The 15,282-nt window shown below is 36.5% G+C and overlaps 1 long non-coding RNA gene and 1 pseudogene across 2 annotated transcripts; one reads left to right on the top strand and one right to left on the bottom strand.

The window, feature by feature from the left end:
• The first annotated feature begins 1,504 nt into the window (after window positions 1–1,504).
• LOC114319994 (uncharacterized) lies at window positions 1,505–5,187 on the top strand (annotated as a pseudogene). The gene has a single exon (XR_014346479.1). The product of XR_014346479.1 is annotated as an uncharacterized LOC114319994 (transcript).
• A 4,540-nt stretch (window positions 5,188–9,727) lies between these two features.
• LOC145804530 (uncharacterized) lies at window positions 9,728–10,730 on the bottom strand. The gene is made up of 2 exons (XR_014346484.1): window positions 10,351–10,730; window positions 9,728–10,090 (listed from the first exon to the last, which is right to left on the bottom strand). It is a non-coding gene; the product is annotated as an uncharacterized LOC145804530 (long non-coding RNA).
• Between the last annotated feature and the right edge of the window lie 4,552 nt (window positions 10,731–15,282).

Here is a 15,282-nt window from a genome sequence, read left to right as displayed (position 1 = left end):
ATGTGTACAACTTGTCGAGTATTATATGTTTATAAAAAATTAAGTTGATCGAATATCTATAACTATCTGATCAGATTAGTTTCTTTTTGTCAACCGTTAACTATAACACCATCCATTTTTTATACAAAACTGATTTGATCATGTAGTTAGCGATATTCGATCAACGTGATTTTTACAGGCACATAGTACTGGACGAGTTCTACACATTGAACGGTTCGAATAATCAAAATAGGACCCATGGTAGGGCCCCACGAGCCCAACATTACCATTCAACTTAGTGAATATATATATATATATATATGTCATTTTTTTTTTGGTTCTTTCAACGGTTCTAAAGCCATCAATTCAGTTCCGAAAATTGTGTAAAGTTGGTTTGATTAAACTATTATGTATATTATTTTTTTATATTTTTAATTTGTGAATAATGATAACTTTTTTACTTTTTTGTAACTTTTTGACTTTTTAGATTTTTTGAAACACCCTAAACTAGGCCTTAGTTTATTATTCAAAAAATTTTAAATTTTTTATGTTTTTGATTCGATTTTGCACTCTCGTCTTGTTCTTGATTTGATGATTATTTATGTTTTGCAGGTAAAAAATCAAAATCTAGGCTAGGGTTAGGGTTAGGGTTAGGGTTTTGAAGAGTCGAATTTGAATCACGAAAAAATGGCATCGATGGATCCTGAGATTGCGAAAACTCAAGAAGAGAGAAAAAAGATGGAGCAACAGCTTGCATCCCTAACTTCAGTTACTTTCGATATCGATCTCTATGGCGGAAACAACCCATTCGTGGGTTACGAGCAATCTATTCCTGTTAACGATGAGGAAGAGAGTTTCGACGCCATGGACTTGGAGGTAGCCAGGAAATTGGCTTCGTACACGACCCCCGTATCCATTCTCAAGGATATGCCGAGAGGGGTTGATAAAGACGAATCGATAGGGTTCAAGAAGCCTTCTAGGATTATTGATAGGGAAGATGAGTATCGGCAGAGACGATTGAATCGGGTGATTTCGCCGGAGCGACACGATGCGTTTGCGAGGGGAGATAAGACCCCTGATGTGTCTGTGAGGACTTACGCTATGTTTGGATTAAGTGATTTGGAGAGAAAAGAAAAGAAATAGAGAGATATGTATTTGTTTTATTTGTTTGGATAACTTAAGTGGAGAGAAATAGAAAGAAATTGAGAGAAACTCATTTGTCTTAAACTTCATTTTCAATCTTCCCAAAAGTGGAGAGATTGGAAGAGAAAAGAAACCACTATTTTCATAATACCAATTTTGTCCCTATAAAAATAAAAGAAATAATGAAAATATAAAAAGGGTATTTTAATAATATAATATAAAACAATTTCTTTTCTTTTCTCTAAATGAAATCTAACCAAATAAGAATGAGAGAAATCATAATTAATTTTTTTTTATTTATTCTTTATCCAAACAAAAAAGAGAGAAATCACAATCATTTCTTTTCTTTTCTCTTATAATTTCAGTAATCATTTCATTTCTTTTCTTTTCTTTTCTTTTCTCTTTTGTCCTAGGTTCCCAAACCAGTGTTGCGCTGATGTGATGAGGGAGGAGGCTTTGAAGAGAGAGAGAAAGAGGATACATTGAGGTTAATTGTTAAGAAGAAGAAAGAGGAGGAGGAGAGGAAAGCTTCTGGAGGAGGAGAAGAGAAGGGGAGAGAGAGCCTGCTGCTAATGCTGCTTCCCAGCAGACCCAGAAGAGGAGGAATCAGTGGGATCAATCCCAGGACGAAAATAATGCAAAAAAAGTTAAAACTTCTCAATCTGATGGGATATGCCGGATTCGACTTCGGGGATTGGGAGGTGGGATGCAACCCCAACTCCAGGAAGAGTTGGTGATGCGACTCCTTCGCTTTCGAGGAGGAATAGGTGGGATGAGATCATGAGACTCCCACACCGGGTCGATTGGCTGATTCGGATGCAACCCCTGCTGGTGGTGGTGTTACTCCTGGTGCTACCCCAGGTGGGATGACTTGGGATGCTACACCAAAGTTTGCTGGGCTTGCTACGCCAACCCCGAAACGACAGAGGTCGAGGTGGGATGAGACTCCTGCAACAATGGGTAGTGCCACACCAATGGCTGGTGCATATACTCCTGGTGTGACTCCTGTTGGAGGGGTTGAACTTGCGACCCCAACTCCTGGAGCTATTAATTTGCGCGGTGCTATAACCCCTGAACAGTATAATTTGTTGAGGTGGGAGAAGGATATTGAAGAGAGAAATTGCCCGTTGACGGATGTAGAACTTGATGCAATGTTCCCACAAGAGGGGTATAAAATTCTTGAACGCCCACCTTCCTATGTACCCATTAGAACACCTGCGAGGAAGCTCCTTGCTACCCCAACTCCATTGGGAACTCCTCTTTATTTGATTCCTGAGGAAAATAGGGGTCAACAGTTTGATGTTCCAAAAGAATTGCCCGGTGGGCTGCCTTTCATGAAGCCAGAGGATTATCAATACTTTGGTGCGTTGATGAATGAGGAGGAGGAGGAGGAGTTGACTGCTGAAGAACAGAAAGAGCGAAAAATTATGAAACTTCTTCTCAAGGTCAAGAACGGGACACCTCCACAGAGGAAAACTGCTTTGAGACAGCTCACCGACAAGGCTCGAGAGTTTGGTACTGGGCCATTATTTCATCGCATCTTGCCTTTGCTCATGCAGCCCACATTGGAAGATCAGGACAGACATCTTTTGGTCAAGGTTATTGATAGGGTGCTGTACAAGTTGGATGAGTTAGTTCGTCCTTATGTACACAAAATTCGGGTCGTGATTGAGCCCTTGTTGATCCATGAAGATTATTATGCACGTGTAGAGGGGAGAGAGATCATTTCGAATCTCAGCAAGGCAGCTGGCCTGGCAACCATGATTGCTGCAATGCGTCCAGATATTGATAACATTGACGAGTATGTGAGGAACACCACTGCAAGAGCCTTCAGTGTTGTCGCTTCGGCACTTGGTATTCCTGCACTGTTGCCATTCTTGAAAGCTGTGTGTCAGAGTAAGAAATCTTGGCAAGCTCGTCACACTGGGATTAAAATTGTCCAGCAGATTGCTATTTTAATTGGCTGTGCGGTTCTTCCTCACTTGAGGTCTCTGGTTGAAATCATTGAACATGGTCTCAATGATGAGAATCAGAAGGTGAGAACTATTACGGCGCTGTCTTTGGCTGCTCTTGCTGAGGCTGCTGCTCCATATGGTATTGAAAGCTTTGACTCGGTTTTGAAGCCTTTGTGGAAGGGTATTAGATCACATCGTGGGAAAGTCTTGGCTGCGTTCCTGAAAGCAATTGGTTTCATCATTCCTCTAATGGATGCAATATATGCCAGCTACTATACCGAGGAAGTGATGATTATCTTAATTCGTGAGTTTCAGTCACCTGATGAAGAAATGAAGAAAATTGTGTTGAAGGTGGTGAAGCAGTGTGTGAGTACAGAAGGTATGGAGGCTGAGTACATCCGAACTGATATCCTTCCTGAGTTTTTCCGGAATTTCTGGGTCAGAAGGATGGCTTTGGATCGCAGAAACTATCGGCAGCTTGTGGAAACAACTGTAGAGATAGCAAACAAGGTCGGTGTTGCTGATATAGTGGGAAGAATAGTGGAGGACCTTAAGGATGAGAGTGAACCATATAGACGGATGGTTATGGAAACAATTGAGAAGGTGGTTGCAAATCTGGGTGCATCTGACATCGATGCTCGATTGGAGGAGCTTCTGATTGATGGAATTCTTTATGCCTTCCAAGAGCAGACCAGCGATGATGCTAACGTGATGCTTAATGGGTTTGGTGCCGTTGTAAATGCTCTTGGGCAGAGAGTGAAGCCATACCTTCCCCAGATATGTGGTACTATAAGATGGCGCCTGAATAACAAGAGTGCAAAGGTAAGGCAGCAAGCAGCTGATCTCATTTCCAGGATTGCAGTGGTCATGAAGCGGTGCCAGGAAGAGCAACTGATGGGTCATCTAGGGGTCGTCTTGTATGAGTATTTGGGAGAGGAGTACCCAGAAGTTTTGGGATCAATACTTGGAGCTCTCAAGGCAATTGTTAATGTTATTGGTATGACGAAAATGACTGCTCCAATCAAGGATCTGCTTCCTCGATTAACCCCAATCTTGAAGAACCATCATGCGAAAGTACAGGAGAACTGTATTGACCTTGTTGGTCGTATTGCTCACTGTGGTGCTGAGTTTGTACCAGCAAGAGAGTGGATGAGGATCTGTTTTGAACTCCTGGAGATGCTTAAAGCACACAAGAAGGGTATCCGTAGAGCTACAGGGAATACATTCGGGTACATTGCCAAAGCCATTGGGCCACAAGACGCTCTGGCGACATTATTGAACAACCTCAAGGTGCAGGAGCATCAAAATCGTGTTTGCACCACTGTGGCAATTGCAATTGTCGCGGAAACATGTTCTCCTTTTACAGTTTTACCAGCCTTGATGAATGAATATCGTGTGCCAGAGCTTAATGTTCAGAATGGTGTTCTGAAGTCCCTCTCGTTTCCATTCGAGTACATTGGTGAAATGGGAAAGGATTACATTTATGCAGTGGCTCCATTGCTAGAGGATGCTCTCGTCGACAGGGATTTGGTTCGTAGGCAGACTGCTGCTAGAGGATGGCTTTAGTAGTTGCTGGGTTGGGATGTGAGGATGCTTTGGTTCACTTACTAAACTATGCTTGGCCAAACATCTTTGAGACATCCCCACATGTTATAAATGCTGTTATGGAAACCATTGAAGGAATGAGGGTGGCACTGGGTGCGACTGTGGTGCTTAACTAGTGCCTTCAGGGACTTTTCCACCCAGCAAGGAAGGTTAGGGAAGTGTATTGGAAGATCTATAACTCGCTGTATATCGGAGCTCAAGATGCACTTGTGGCTGCTTATCCTGTGTTGGAGGATGAGGAACATAACGTATTTAGTAGGCCTGAGTTGACCCCGTTCATCTGAGTTGGAGATTTTGTGATGTTGGTTGAGCTACTGAAGGTTCTGTAGAATGAATATCTGAAAGGATCTTGACCCAGTTCTTTGTGGTTGCTGCTGCATTTTCAAATCTAAAGGCTTTTAGTGTAGTTTGATATTCTCTAATATTTCTTGATATATTTGCTGCTTATGTAAAAACTCTTATGAAATTTAAACTGCTTTCTAGTAATATTTCTTTTTTAATATTATATTTCTGTTGTGATGAACTGTTTTCGTCTTGCTTTATTGAATTTTTTCTGTGGATTTCTCTTCTAGACTAAGCATGAAGAACAGGTGATGACCTGTCGGAGGCTTTTCAGCGAGTGAGCTTCAAGCAATGGTATATTGTGCTTTCCAGCTTAAGTAAGTATTGTTTCAAGTTGTGTTGTTGTGAAGTGTTAATGTACATTGTATAATTTACCATCACCTACCACACACTTACCATCACCTACCACACACTCACCTACTACACTCAGAAAAATTGTATGTATTATGATTGATGTATTGATTGTTGTATATTCTATATTACAAATGAGGGGTTCCTTATATAGATGTAGGTGTAGGGAGTAGGTGGTGGTAGGTGAGTGTAGTAGGTGAGTGTAGTAGGTGAGTGTGTGGTAGGTGATGGTAAGTGTGTGGTAGGTGATGGTAAATTATACAATGTACATTAACATGAAGTACTGGGCATAAATATATATATATATATATATATGTTTTAGGTGGTATGTTTGCTTACACATTGCTTGGTTAGTTGGTTATAAAATCTCTCTCCTGTTTTTGTATACGGAGGCATATAAATTTTAATGTGAAACATTTTCGTACTAAATAAATTTCTTTTGGCATTCTATCTTAAGCTTTCACTAAAGTTTGGATAATCATTTCAGCAGCTTTCTTCTTTTTTTTTTTTTTTTTTTTTTTTTTTTTTTTTTTTTGATCGGCAAAATAAATCTATATTGATGAAAACATAAAAATATGATAGAGTACATCAATATAGAGAAGATGCACACAAATATATATTGTAGATGGTTGTGTATTTGCTCTTTAGTTGCACTTGGTTGAGGTCAACCGTTTGATATGATGTAGGATAAGCTTAATTGGTTTGAATTTAATCAATGTTCGTAAGTCAGCCCTTTTAGTTCAGTGTTGAACAATCATCCAGGTCTCCTTTTGTAGGTCCATGAAATTTTTGCACAAATGTTTATATTTTAGCTTGATCTCATTGTTCTGATTCAGAAAACTAGAAGCTGTTGGACGAGTTATTTGTGTAATCATTTTGTGTCGTGTGATGATTTAGGTTAGAAGATGAAAAAATTGGTCTTTATAGCAGACAGATAGATTGGTGCTTTGCCTTGCTATTTTGCCCCTTTTGGTTCCTAGTTATAGTTATAAAACCTTTAGCCAGAGACTAAGTTGCCTTGCATTGTAGATTGTATGCAGAATGGTTAGATTTTATTCTAGAGGTGGGGTTTTTAAATTGTGTAGCCTGGTTTACAAAATTATACTATTATTGAATGCAAATGAGTCAATGTACATTAGTTAAAGTTGAAATGCTGATGCTATTAAAATGCTATTATGGTTCAAACTGAATCATGTAATAGTTGATGTTGGATGATTGCTCAAGGACTAGTTAAAGTCCTTGATTAACTCAATCATATAGTATATTGCTTTGCTTGATAACAAATGAAAAAAGCTGTATGACTGTTTTATTAGTTTTGCATGTAACCATTTTATTAAATGCCTATGTTACTGTTATTCAGTGTTTGGTGAGTCGGTAGCTTTGGAATTTGGAAGAGTAGAGATATTTGGTGTTTCACACAAGGGTATTAAATGCCTATGTTACTGTTATTCTTGTAATTAAAACAATTATATGTTGTTTATTATTGGGGGCTTTGGGACAATAAATTCTGATTAAGCCTTTGTTATTAGCGCCAATGAATAAATAACGTTTTTAGAGAAAATATCTCATAAATACTTTTTTAATATTCATTAGAAAACTAATTCAATGAAAATTTCATACTTATTTTTCCATTGAGAGAGTTTTTCAATGAATATTGAAAAAGCAGAACTTCTTGGATATTTTTATTTTGCAAGACCTTTTAGTTTATGTTGAAAACATTTTGCAGGGTTTGAACGGACACAATCTGCCTAAGATCACAACCCATGTTTATAGATACAACAAAAGAATTCAAAATTTAAAAACCAGGAAATCTTAAAATCAATCATTTTGTTTGTTTTATTGATTCTTTTCTTTTGTTTAATTCTTTATATTGATTGGCTATTTCTGTGTGACAAATCACACAGTAATGGAGTTTAGGATCTTTAGTTGTGTATGGGTCGTTGGTTATAAGTTCACGCTCTGTCTGGTCATCACATCGGAATCAAGTTGAGTTTCGCTTAGTTACTTGCTCAGATATATTTATGCATACATGTTAGATTGTATTTGAAAAAGGATTTTGGAAGGGTCTATTTTAAACAAAAGGTTTTTGGAGAAAGTTTCAAATCCATGTCTCATTGGTTTTGGTCAAGCAATTGAGTCCCCCAATGTGCAGCAATGGATCGCTTGCACGGATCAATTGTGATTCAGATCCTTTTCACTGATTTTATCAGTGGGCTGCAATCGTTAGGCATTTGAGTGGACATTTTGTAACATATAATGGCGGCCACTGGAAAGGTCTACTCAAGTGAAACTAAGAAAATTCCTTATTTGGATATGATTTTCTAAATTTTTATATAAACTCTTCATAATCCATTTTAAGTACGACCATTTTCTTTTACTAAAAATATTTTGAGACTGATTCATATTTTGTGTGACAATTTTCCAAGTGATTTTTGTTATAAAGAAAGTCCTCATATCATTGCATTGCATTGTTCTGTCACTTATGGTTGGTGTGGTAATCAGAGCCGTTCAAGAACGGAGGTTGATGATCGATGGAGCTTCATGGTGTCCTATAGATCAAGAAGGCTGATGGGGTTAGGCTGCATTCGTAGAAGTTTCGTCAAGACATGGGAGATAGGTAAAGCTAGGTGGGTGGTTGTAAGTCCATCTAAGTCCTGTACTCTTGATTCATTATAGTAGATTTTTATTGAGCATTGGGATCGTGATTTTTTTTCTTCTGTTTTTTTTCTGTTTAGAGATTTTTTTTAATTGGGTTTTTCATGTTAACTATTGTGTCTTCGTTATTATTAATTGTAGTTGATTTATCTTTATCACTGCAAGTTAAAATTGATAGTTAGGTTTTAATTTAAATAATGTGCTTACATGGTAATTTCAGGTAAATTATTGTTTGTGCTTACATGGTCCACAAAAATAAGAATAATGTGAGTAAATTATAAAACACCATTAGTTAGACATATAATTAAGTTGTATTATGGATTTATATGATAATTTCTGCTAGTCTTGGCTCCTTGGCTCCCAAAAGCCACAAGGATGTCAAATGTTAGTTCAACCAATACAAGAGAGCCATCAGCTTTGGGCTAGTTTGGATATATTTGCACAACACAACCCAGACTCGGGATTTTACCCAACTTGCAAAGAACATTGAATTCATATACCAAAAAAAAAAAATTCCAACCATGAAGAAAGTACAATTCAAAAAAGAGGAAAGATCACAAGTAAGAGTGTAAAACTGGCCCATGGCCCACCTATAGCCTGCCCGCAGCCTGGAATGGCCTGCCTATGCCCGAGCTTAGGCCGTGACTCTAAGCTTGGGCCTTGTGTTTTGGGGCCTGACACACCGGCCCGTTCCAAGGCTCGTTCGAGACTCAGTCCGCTCAAGGCCCAATGTCATTTTCAAACTATTTTGATAAAAAAAAATTAGTTAGGCCCTACCCAGCCCAAACCCAAACCTATGCCCAACTGTGGGCCGGGTTGGGCCGAATTTGCACCCCTAATCATAAAAAATGTAGCACAATACAAAAGTCATATTGAAGACAAACTTCAAGGAGGGATGTTTGCTTTTGTGGCCCATTTACTGTAAAAATTAAGGAAGATACTATCATGGATATCCAAGGTTGCTCAGAGCATCTCCAATGTTGTTAAGCATTTTACTTTTTTAAAAGTTACTATTATATATATATATATATATATATATGTTATTTTGTCAATTCATTTTTCTTATGTTTCACTTCAAACTTATTTTTTATTTTAACTATTCATTCAAATATTACTCACTTTATGACAAGCCACTTTAACAACAAATATGGAAGAAAATGATCACAAGGGTCAAACAGATTTTGCCTAGTCTTTGAAGACTAGCTACATTTAGTTAGTGAATGTGAGTTAAAATCAAAATGCCTAATGATCATATACCTAGTCAATTGGATTTGAAAAAATTAAGTTATATTAGGTATTTTAACTAATAGGCATTATATGCCTAGTAAATCGGAAATGCTGTAGATGGAACTAGAGCTTTGAATTCATTCATTTTCTAGTTTGTTTTTTATGCTTTCCATGAATTAGGAATCCTTTATGCGATGTCCTAAATTGAGGCTCTAGTTATTGGTTTTTTGGTTTTTGACACCGGAATGATTTTTTCGAAAGAACATAGTACTTAATTGAAATGAAGGATTGAATTGATAGCGCTTTAATTAGTTGATAATATAAGTATTAGTTTATGCTTTTTTGAAATATTCCTGAGAAAAGTTTCATTAACGCCTAATTCATGTTGAGTATACCTTCTTGTAAGAATTCCGAATTCATAGGTTGTAGGGAGAGATTTATGTCACCACAAACAGAGACTAAAGCAAGTGTTGAAAAGACATAAATATTTTTTTATAAAAGTAATCATTTATTCAAAAGAGTATTTTATCCCTTGTCTACATAAGGGGAACAGGATTGACTACTAATGACAAGACATGATATTTAATCTCTTTGCCTGGAGCACCATACCCATCTCCATGCTGATACAAGCACTGAAGCATCCTAGTAAGGTTCATTGCATTCCCAATAAAAGTCTTAGTGAAGAGAGAATTTGCAGCTCCATCTTCATTCATCTTTTTCCATGTCTCACCAATCAAGTATTTCATGTGTTCACGGGCATCGTTTTCAGAGGCACCAGTTTCATGCATATAGCATTGGATTGATTTAGGGACATCGCCTCTTTGTAACTCGTCCTGAATCAAACAGAATGAGTAACATATGGTCAAACACGGTTTAATTCTTAAACCAAGAAATTGTCTTCAATATTGTTTGAATATTGAAAATAATTGAATAGGAAAGGAAAATTGTTGAACAATGCTTTAAATATGATCTAAAAAAGAAAAAGAAAAAGAAATTGTCTTCTTCCCTCCCTCCCCATTTTTTTCCCAGGATCCAAACATACAGCCCTAACGAACCTCTTTATGAAGATACAATGGGTGTGTAACTCACTTACCGATGATGTTCCTAAGTCATCTGAAAGTCGTAAAATAATTGATGACCAGCGAATTATATTTGGATAACTTTCTAATAAGCATTCCGAGGCCTCCTTTGTTACTGATTTAGAATCAAAACAATAAGCATGTACTAGCATAACAGGACCCGATATCGAAATCCATGCATTTTTCATATATTCTTCAAAGGTTGGTGTATATCCGTTGTAGTACCACTTTGCCTCCAATAAATAAGATTTACAAAGATCTGCCCACTAAAGCATTTAGAATGGTCAATTAATCGAAAAAACTACAAAAAATTAAGGACATTTAAATTTACTTTGAATATGATCTAAAACAGAAAAAGAAAAAGAAAAGAGTCCAAAAAAAAAGAGACAAAAGGCTGGGGCCATTTCCCAATATAAGCCATTTTTGTATCGTATTTCCAAAACTAGGCCAACTTCTGACGGAATTCCAAAACTAAGTTAAAACGCTATTACTATTCGCGCTTTCACTGTTAGGAGCGGAAAAGTAGGTGAACAGTAAAATCGCTATTACAAATAGCGACTTTGATTAATAAGTCGCTATTACAAATAGCGCTTCTAGGGTTATTTTTTTCCCAATAAAAAACGCTGTTCTTAACAGCGCTTTTCACACAAATTTTTGTTGCAAAAAAACGCTATTATCAATAGCGATTTTAACAAAAACAAATTCCCCAAAAAACGCTGTTTATAGTAGCGATTTTAACATAATTTTTTTTGCAGAAAAAACGCTATTCATAATAGCGATTTCAGTTAAAATTTTGTTCCAAAAAACGCTATTCCTAATAGCGATTTTAACAGAAATTTTTTTTTTACCATAAACTTTGTTGGAATAAAACGCTATTTTCAAGATAAAACAAAAGGAAAAAACATAAAGCAATTATCATGTTAAAATATGTTTTTTTTTTTCTTTTTTTTGTTTAGAATGTGTAATTCATAAATTTTACATAATATGAAAAAAAACCTCTTCTCATATATTAATTTTACATACTATTTTTCATATATATAATTTCAAAATCATATTCATGTAGATTATTGAATTTTTTTTGGAAAAATTTTACATAGCGATTTAGCTATTATAAAAAATGTAATTAAAGCTCATTTAGCTATTATCAATAGTATATTAATTTTACATAGCGATTTTTCATTATTTCATAGCGAATTGTTTCAAGTTAAATGAGCTTTAATTACATTTTTTTAATTACATTTTTTTGGGAAAATTTTTTTTGTTAAAATCGCTATTGTTTTACAAAATGTAATTAAAAAAAAATTTTCGTCTTCACTAAAGTTGTTTTCATGTAAAATATTTTTTTGCTTATTGTTTTGTGTAATTAATTATTTTTTTTTCGCTTTACTAAAGTCGTTTTCATGTAAATTTTTTTTTTCTTTTGTCTTTATTTTGGGTTGGAATGTGTTATTTTGAAAATTATTTTGGCTTTACGAAAGCCGTTTTCATTTAAACATAAATATATATTTATTCTTTTGTTTTGGGTTAGAAGGTGAGAATGTAATTCAGAAAATCAGTTTAGTAAACCAGTTTAGTAAAACCGTTTTGTACCCGTTTTCATTTAAATTTATTTTGTTATGGGTTAGAATGTGATATGCATGCTGTACAGTTCGAAGCACACCCACACATTGTGCAACTCGACGAGCAACGACGAAGGGTGAGACGCGAAGACCACCGCGGAGTAGGCCAAGAAGACAAAGGCCACAGCGAGAGCTCCTAAAATAAATTTTCTCAACATTTTTGTAATAATACTTAATACATAATATACGAAGTCAGTACTTTACAAAATACTCTTACGGGTATGAAAACAACATAACTGAAGTTGCAAATGTAATAGTTTTCAGTTACGTAGGTAGTACAGACATAATTCTCCCACAAAAATACATTATGGACACCATGAACTGAACACACATTACATACATCCTGGACACTCTTAACTGAACACACAATACATAAACATAACAGTTAGATAGAGAAACACCTAATTCATGACCTAATATTGCATATTAGTAGCCGTAACATTTGACAGACACAATACATATACATAAACATAAACTTAAACATAAACATAACATAACATAACAGTTATACTTACTCTAACACAGACATTACATATTAATGGAAGTTGTTATATTGCCGAAGTGTAGACATTAACACCTAATTCGCGCTTAAATCGGCAGGTGGCTCAGAATCTGAACAATCCGAAAGCTCAGCGTCAGAGACAAGTTCAGGATCCTCCATGATAGCCTTGATAGCCGCAACATTTGGTTCTGTTTTGTTCTTCTGGGCATCCTTCTTAAGTATGAGTAGCTGCATATCGCGGGCCAATCTACGACCCATTTGAGAAATCTCACGTTCTAGTGTTTGACATAGTCGATCAACATTATCAGGATCTTCCTTTTGGATCTCAACAGAACGTGCTTTTGGCACCTTCAGTCCTCTTTCCCGACATAATCTTTCGTTTTGCACTCGCTCTATAAATAGTGCGGGCCACTTAAGAAGTCTAGCCTTTGCATAACCATATCCTGTTTGATTTTCTGATGGATCCTCCACCAAACCACATGGATCTCGATAGTACTTGGGCATGACGAAATGTCGCTTCCCAAACCTATCATGATAAGCACAAGAGGCATCCAAGAAAGGAAATGGTGTTTCATCTTCAGCATCGCCACTTCCCCTTCCCCCTCCTCGTCGTGAACTTTCACCCCTTTGCAAGTTCCTACCACCTCTGCGACCCCCACTCCCTCCTATGAACCATGTAGCCATGCTAATTTTTTAAAACAAATGAATAATAATTTCGTAGGGCGAAATGAGTTGTAAGGTTGTGTCTTCACCTTGAGTTGTAAGGTTGTGTCTTCACCTTTACTCGTTTATATAGTTGATTATGAACGGATAAATGAGAATCCCACATATATGCATGCTGACTGTAAGGTAAATCAGTAGATTCACTGTTGCCATGTGACTTTCTAAATTGAGAATCCCACATATATCAATACGAGATGAGTTATCACTGTAACAAAAAAGTCGAGCAAAAAATGGAGAAAACCAAAGCATGTGGACCAAGTCACATCACTTCACAATCCATCTGCATATACGAACAAAATAAGGGCATGGTGACTGTAAGGTAATTCAGTGAATTCACTGTTGCCATGTGACTTTCTAAGTTGAGAATCCCACATATATCAATAATAGATGAGTTGTCACTGTAATAAAAAAAATCGAGCAACAAATCGAGGAAACCAAAGCCTGTGCACCAATTCACATGACAAAGACCATCCATCTGCATATAAGGACAAAATAAAGGCATGCTGTTGTTAACAGATGACAAAGAATCTCACATATATCAATAACAGATGCGTTGTAATAAAAAAAATCGAGCAAAAAATCGAGAAAACCAAAGACTCTGCACCAAGTCACATGACTTCACAATCCATCTGCATATACAGACAAAATAAAGGCAGGCTGACAATAAGGTAAATCAATGAATTCACTGTTGCCATGTGACTTTCTGAGTTGAGAATCCCACATATGTAAATAAGAGATGAGTTGTGACTGTAATAAACAAATCAATAAAACCGAAGACTGTGCACCAGGTCACATGACTTCACAATCTATCTGCATATACTGACAAGTCTCTCCACGATTTGACTACTCAATGTGTGAAAAAATGAAGGTCATGAAGCTTACGACCCGCTATTTGTATTTCATTGAAAAGTATGACTATTTGAATTGTTCTTGTCATTTGGGAAGCTATTCGCCGACCTACCTGTTATGTTTTATGTGTTGTTGAAGGCGGTAGTTCGATTCACCGAGTTTAGTTTTTTGTCAACCCCTCATTCATTACCGGAGTCATAATTTTTACTGGACTTTCAATAATTGTAAGGTGACTCTTTCTTCTTTCCTGATGGAGATTGAAATTCGTTGTGATTTCATCCCTATTTCAGCAGCCCCAGTTAAGGGAACCTTTTCTCCGAGTTGCCTGATCTATTTTATGTGTTTTAAGTATTCACATAATTGAACATACATTAATCCATTAATTAATCCAGAACATTCATGAACAAATTGCAATTCAATAAAGAAAGTCATGAACTCATAAATGTGTACTTATAAATGTAGGTATTTCATAAACTTCAGGTGCATAACAAAAATACTTGAAATACATCCGTACGTTACACCAACAACAACGTTGTCTTACACTCCAGGAACGAACATATGAAAGATAACGGTGTTTGATTTCTTATTCATCATCTGACATGTAGTAGTCAGAGAGATATTTTTCATTGTTGAAGACATTATTTCGCTCAACCATTGTCAAATCTCTGTTGCTTGCTTCTGCCATTTCAGTGGCTAGCTGAAGCATGAAATGTCGACATCTCCGCATCAACATCCTGTTGTTCTCCTTCTTAATTCTGCTAACTGCTTTTTCATAGTCACTCACATTTCGTCTAGCCATGGTCAATGAACGACGATGAGGTACCGGTGCCCCAAAGTTACGTAGATCATTATACAATCCTTCTTGCTCCGTTACCCTGAACGCCCATTCTGCTCGGATACCAGCATAATAATCCTTCGGACTTGAGTACTTTTCGCTCTTGTAGTCATACATAAATGGAGGTAGCAGCCACACTTTCGGATTTCTTTGCTGGCGTGAACTTCCTGCACCTCTTGAAGACATTGTTAATAAAATTAAAAATAATAATAATAATAGTAATTGTATATCTATTACTATTGTTATGCCTTCAACAAACATCATACTGGGGTATTTATAGACATGATAGTGGTGCTAGGGCACTATGGAATAAGTGATACACGTGATATTATTTGATGTTGTTCATTTCATGTAATTTTGATTACCCGTGACTTTGTGTACCTGTGATGTAGTCACGGATGTGGTTGTAAGATAAAAT

Source organism: Camellia sinensis, chromosome 12 (genome assembly GCF_055761805.1).
Source record: "Camellia sinensis isolate YWXY chromosome 12, ASM5576180v1, whole genome shotgun sequence".
Classification (NCBI taxonomy): Eukaryota; Viridiplantae; Streptophyta; class Magnoliopsida; order Ericales; family Theaceae; genus Camellia; species Camellia sinensis.
This window is presented reverse-complemented; position numbering and strand designations above follow the sequence as displayed.